Raw genomic sequence first — 6879 nt, 5'->3', positions numbered from 1 at the left:
CAAATAACTCCTTCGGTTTCTATTTTCTTGTTCTATAATTTATATTGGATTGCCTCTAAAAACACAAAAATTAGTCGTTATATGTTTGTTCTATAATTTATTTTGGATTGCCTCTTCAAAAATAAAAACTACTCCGTACTTCAATTACTTATGTATTATGGAGTAACATATTTCCTCTAGTTACCTAATTGCATACATTAATGAAATCATGAGAGTGAAAACAACAAAGAGACTTCAATTCACTAGCAGAATTTTGGTTCAAATATTAATAGAGCACATTTTACCTACGGGATGAAGTATTACATACTAAGTCATCATAATAAAGAAAAAAGTTGGAAGCAATAGATTATTTTAATTGCATAAAAAAAATAGATTATTTAAAAATATGAAATTATTTTTTTTGGTAACACAAAACATAGAATGTTGAAAATCAAAAGTGAAAGAATGAACATAAAGAGCTCAAAAATCATAAAAGCAGTAATGATTCAATAAAAAATAAAAAATAAAAAATAAAAAAATTACAACAATATTGAGTTACTTGTTTCAAAATGGGAAAAAAAATGTGAACATTTTATTTTATATCTTCTTGGTAAGGAATAAGGATCATATATACATATGCATTTGTTAAGTTTATTTGTTTTGTCAATGCCTATGATGGGTAAGTTCATATAACTATTTGAAATCATGTACATGTGTTTCATACACAAGACACTTTAGTGGAATAACAAGTAGATGACTTCAAATGATGACAATGGATCATGCTAATATAGAATCTACTTGAAGCGGCACTACCCAAAACAAAGCTTGACGTGAAACGTGATGAACCTATGCAATCTTAATCTAAAATGAGTATGATAGTAAGTGGACTTGGACCAACTCTAAGACTATATAAAGTTCATCTTGTTTAAGTTAATACTTGTATCAACTTTTTTTTTGAAATAATTAGGTCAGATCTTTTTTTTTTTTTTTTTTTTATTATTATTATTTATTTTTGAATATTTTTTTTTTCATAACTTATAAAATTATGAAAATTTCATAGTTAAAAATTACACATTAATACAAATCCAATGACAGTCTCATTCAATGTTATTTTTTAACAGCAACTTTTTGGTGCAGTAGGCCACACCATGCGACAAGGGTTACCCGAGTTTTTTTTGTTAGGGGTTACTTGATTTTTCAGTCAGGGGTTACTTGATTTTTACAGCCAGAGGTTACTTGAGTTACTCGGTCAGGGGTCATTTGAGGGGTTCACTTAGTTAAGGGTTACTCAGTCAAGGGTTACTTGAGTTTCTCAGTCAGGTTTTACTCGAGTTTCTCGGTCAGGCCACATACAAAAAATTGTGATGCAAGTAACCCCTGACCGAGAAACTCAAGTAACCTCGACAACTCGAGTAACCCCTGACCGAGACACTTAAGTAAGTAACCCCGACAACTCGAGTAACTCCTGACCGAAAAACTCGAGTACGTAACCCCGACAACTCGAGTAACTCCTGATCGAAAAACTTGAGTAACCCCTGACCAAGAAACTCAAGTGACCCCAGAAACTCGAGTAACCTTTGACCGAGAAACTCAAGTAATCGCAGAAAATCCAAGTAACCACTGACCGAGAAACTCAAATAACCCCTGACACAGAAACTCAAGTAACCCTTGTCGTATGATATAACAGGCCGCAAATACAAATTTGTGATTTTTTTTTAATTATTTTACGGATTTGTATATAAATTTGGTTTAAATTTGCTCACATTTAAAAACCAATTCAGATCATGTAAATTGAACATAGCCTAAATCCCAACCGTTTGATGGATTGTACGTGTTTCAGTGCTAGGTTTTTATTTATTTATTTTTTTTGGGGGGGGGGGGGTGGTGGATGGAGAATCTTGCATAGTTGCATATACGAAGTACAAATTTAATTTTAGTTTATGGGGTTTGGAGTTTGCTATTCGTAAAGGTTTTTTGAAAATCCGGATTTATACAGATTGTGCTGTCCTCCTTGCTCTTCTTCTTCCTTCTGGTTCAATGAAAATCTCTGCTTGGTGGCTCATTCAGGAGTTGCGGGCTTCGGTTCAGTCTCTTTTGGTTTGCCAGGTTCAAAAGGTTACTCGTTTGTGGGTCAATCCTGCTCACTGGTTGGTTGGTTGTGCCCGGCGTCGTCAGTAGTTTTTTTGGAGTTGACAGTTGTTGTTTGGTTGTTGTTCCTTTTATTTGATAGCTCTTTTGGTTCCTTTTATTTGATAGCTCTTTTGTCAAATATATATATATATATATATATATATATATATATATATATATATATATATTGATCAAAATGGCAATTTTGTCTAGGTGACGATAAAGCATGTGGCCCATTACCATCTTTAGCTATGATTTACTCATTAAATACTGGTTTGTACTCGTCTAAAATGCATTCCTACACACACTTATTTATACTTCTATTTTCGTATTGGTAATTGATAAAACAAAACCTTATCCAAAATTTTTGTCATTCTCAATCATCAATTTATCATAATGATTATATCCTCAAATAAATGTGAATGTGATGTATAGTGCATATACTCGATTGATTAGATGTACCACTTTTACCCAAAGTGAAATTCTTGACTACTATACATTTGACAAGTAATAGTAAAAGCAAAATTGGAAATTAAATCCTACTTTAGAAGCATAATTAGTACTCAAACTCTTTGTAGTCGACAAAATAGACAAATATACCCAAGATTCGAATAATAATACTAGTGTTGGAAATAAGGTGGGAAAAGGCATGCTAATATACAATTGTTTACATAGAGACTTGAAAAATCATCTAGATGGCCGCCAATTCATCAAATGTTCGTCGACTTGTACGTGAATGTCATAGTAGTCAACTATTTTTTTATAATTTTTTTTGGTAATTTAGATCAACTAGTAGCTAGATTTAGCATTTGATTAAGAAAAATAATGAACCCAATCTAGTTTAATAGGGTGAGATATTTTTGCTACCAATTTATTATAGGCCTTATTTGACAATAAAATTTATACTCTAAGGGCTTGTTCATATTTACTGAACCGAAATGAGTTGAACTGAACTGAACTGAACTGATTAAAGTTGAATTGAACTGAACTAAACTGATTGAAGCTGAACTGAACTGAACTAAGCTGAAATGAATATTTCATGAGAGAGGAAAAATAGGAGCTGAATTGAACTGATTGGAGCTGAACTGAACTGAACTGAAATTAAGTTGAAGTGAACAGACCCTTAGGGCCTGTTCTCTTACGTTGAAATTCAGTTCAGTTCAGTTCAGCTCGGTTCAGTTCAGTTTAGTTCAGGTCCTAATTTCCTTCTCTTATAAAATATTCATTTCATTTCAATTTAGTTCAGTTCAATTCAGCTCGGTTCAGTTCAGTTCAGTTCACAATCCATTGTATGAAAGAGTATACTCTTCAGACTTTTTTGAGTAGTTCACCGAATTTATTCTATTGTTTGTAATTTTATTTACCTTCATATGTCAATAATAATAATAATAATAATAATAATAATAATAATAATAATAATAATAATAATAATAATAATAATAATAATAATAATAATAATAATAATAATTTATTCTATAGTATGAGGCTCGTTGTCAGACGATTGGTTATGGGTTCATTCCCTTCTCCTTTTCTTCGTTTGGTGAATTAGAGTAGGAGGTTGTTGCGTTGCTTAAGCAAATTCAGAGGTTCTCGACGACGCAAGACATTGGAGCACGTGCTGCAGCTCATATTTTTACTAGGGTAGACTTTACTATTGCTAGAGGAGTGGGGGCCCATATTGTATCTCGGCTTCCCACTAATTTATTGTAGGTTGTATGACTTTTGTTTTTGAGATATAATAATAATAATAATAATAATAATAATAATAATAATAATAATAATAATAATAAATAAATAAATAAATAAATAAATAGATAAATAAATAAAAAGACAGTAGTTTTAAGAGTTTAAATTAGCTGAGTCAAAAAGTTAGAATTGCTAAAGGTAAAGCATTTAGTGTTTGATTAAATCAAATAAACTCTTATATGATAGCCTTTTAATGTTAACTTAGGGATTGTATGTAAAACCTAGCTAAAACAAAATAAGGCTATTTTGGGAGGTTGTATATACCATATACCATGCATCGTCATCTATTTTTTTATTTTTTTTATTTACTACAAAGCATTTTAATGTTGTAGTTATTAATTTTTTTTTTTTATATAATATTTTACCCAATATTTATATCTAACCGTTAAAAATTTGGAGATACATCTCCTTTTATAACAATTATTCACTAAAAATGATTTAGATAATTATTTATCTTTCTCCATATATAATGAAAAATAAATGTTTAACACTCAATAATACGGTCTGAAGAGAGTGAAGTATAGCTCAAGTGGTTAGAGCTCCCTTCCAGATTTCAGGAGATCATGGGATCGATTCTCACCCCTGCCCTTGTGGCTCTCTAAACACCAAAAAAAAATAATACGGTCTGAATAAATTAAATAGGAGTATAGGACTCATCAGCATGATTAATGCTATTGAAGTCGACGTGTTTAGAACACATATTAGTAGTAAGATCCCATAAAATAGATTGTTTTTTCTGTTTCTAGCCAGGCATGCATGTTTAGCGCAATATCTTAGGAATCGATATGATTTTTATACCCAATGATTTATAGTACGTATATCTATTGTTTAACATCTACCATGTGCAACTCCACAGATTATGCAAAGAATAAGAATAATTAATGACCTTGTTTAACATTATCAACGACATTGTCAAGAGATTGGTTACTTAGAATGTATTAAATATTGTAAATATTAATTAATACTGCATTATTGCCCGACTATCCATAAAATAAATCATGAATAAGACTCCCCAAGAAGAAGGGAGTAACAAGGCCTTGAAATATGATTATTCTAATATTAGACACTTTGAAACGGCACATAATCGAGAAATTAATTAAAATAGAATATCTTTTTTAGTATGTCGTGTAAGTTGTATACGAGTATTATTTTATATCTTATGGTATATGTATGTCATATCATTAGTTAGTACTTACATTTTTTATTAATTGATACATTTTGTTTGACATTAGATATATACATAAATTACTTTGACTCTCTTTTGTGGATATTTAGTTAAAGGGGAAGAAAAATCATATGTAATATTGTTAGATTTGTTTTAATGTATAATTACAAAATTAATATAATTTTTTGCTTATTAATAATCAAATATATTAATGTGTTATTAGCATACTAAAGAAGCATATCAATTAATATGAAATGGACAAAAATTAAATAATATTTTCAGCTTCCATTGATCAATGTCATCTCCATATAACTTATAATTGGACTGTCAAGTTTGAATATTATGCTATATTTTTTACTAGGATTTCTTATGACATGGAGTTGAATCACCCTTGTTCCATTAGTCAATATATGAGTTTAAAATTGAATTAAATTGTAATTATATGTCCATAGACATAATTTTCTATAAACCTCGAATCCCGCGTTTACACGTAAGACCTTTCAAAATTTTGTAGCAAAGTCGTTGCAATGAGCAGGGCCGTTCCTGAGATTTCCGTGGCCTGGGGCAAAAACATAAACTGGGGCCCTAATTCACATATACTATATAAAATTTTAAGAAAATTGGGTGTGCAAAATGAAAATACATATTTTATTATGATTAATATATAATTTTTAAAAACATCAAATTTCATAAAACATTGAAATTACATTCCCATAACTCTCGTTGAAATAATTACACCAGCCGAACCATTCAAACCAAGTATCCAACCAATCAATTAGATTTTTTTCCCCAAATTTTGTAATATTTGACTGAAAGTAGTTATACAGTTTAAGAAAAATATAATTTAATACAAATAAGAGAACTTGATGAATAAAGTCATGTATGCACCATTCAAAAAAAAAAGTAGGGTATGCAAAGAGAATTACATATAATTAGATAAATTCCCGTTGAAAATTGAAGAGTAAAAAAACCGTTTATTTTAGTTTTTATCTTCAATTGAATCGAGAAAGAGAAGGAATTTAACTAACTGAAAATTGTAATGAGATACATTTTGAAAAATAAAATTACCCAAAACGGAGATAAAATTAGGGAAGAAATACGTTGACCAAAAATGTTTGATATTTTGGAATTCTACGGCACTATTGTAATGTTGTACAGTACACACTTCTTGTTTTCTTTATTTCTTTTTTCTTAAAAAATATATATATATATATAGTATTATTTAGTAGGAAGTATATTTTTCTGGGGCCTTGTATTGTATTGAAGCTGGACATTTTAACAAGGGGCCCAGGGCAGCTGCCCCAGCTGCCCTCCCCTTGCTACGGCCCTGGCAATGAGCTCATATGAGTGTAGAATTTTTGACGCACAATTGTCTCTTAAAGTGTCAGCTATGCAACGTGTAGTGGATTGTGATGAGGGTGCCTAGTGAGAACAACCAAGGGCAAGTTATTGTGAGAAATTAGTTTTTTTTTTGGGAAATTCTCACCGGTAACACCCAACTTTTGTTTTTTCTCAATGGTAGAATGCAAAATTTTGGATTATCATTGGTAATCACCAATTAGCAATACTAAGTTACTAGTAACATTAATGAAAGTTTTACTTAAAACCTTAACCATGGTTAAAATGTTAAATGGGAAATAAACTGCAAAATGACTAAATTGACCCTATTTATTTCCCTTAACCACTTCTGTCTAATCAATGAATTCAACACTTCTCGTTTCATCATTATGCAGTTTGGATTCCTTTTTTTTTTCTTTGAAAACCCCCTTTCTAAGAGATTATACAAATTAATTATTTTCAGATGTTGTCACGACCACTGTTAGTCCTCTCCATAGCAATAGCTTTCTCTGACAAATTAG

Source organism: Chenopodium album, chromosome 9, assembly GCF_948465745.1.
Source record: "Chenopodium album chromosome 9, dcCheAlbu1.1, whole genome shotgun sequence".
NCBI lineage: Eukaryota > Viridiplantae > Streptophyta > Magnoliopsida > Caryophyllales > Amaranthaceae > Chenopodium > Chenopodium album.
Note: the sequence above shows the minus strand (reverse complement) of the source record.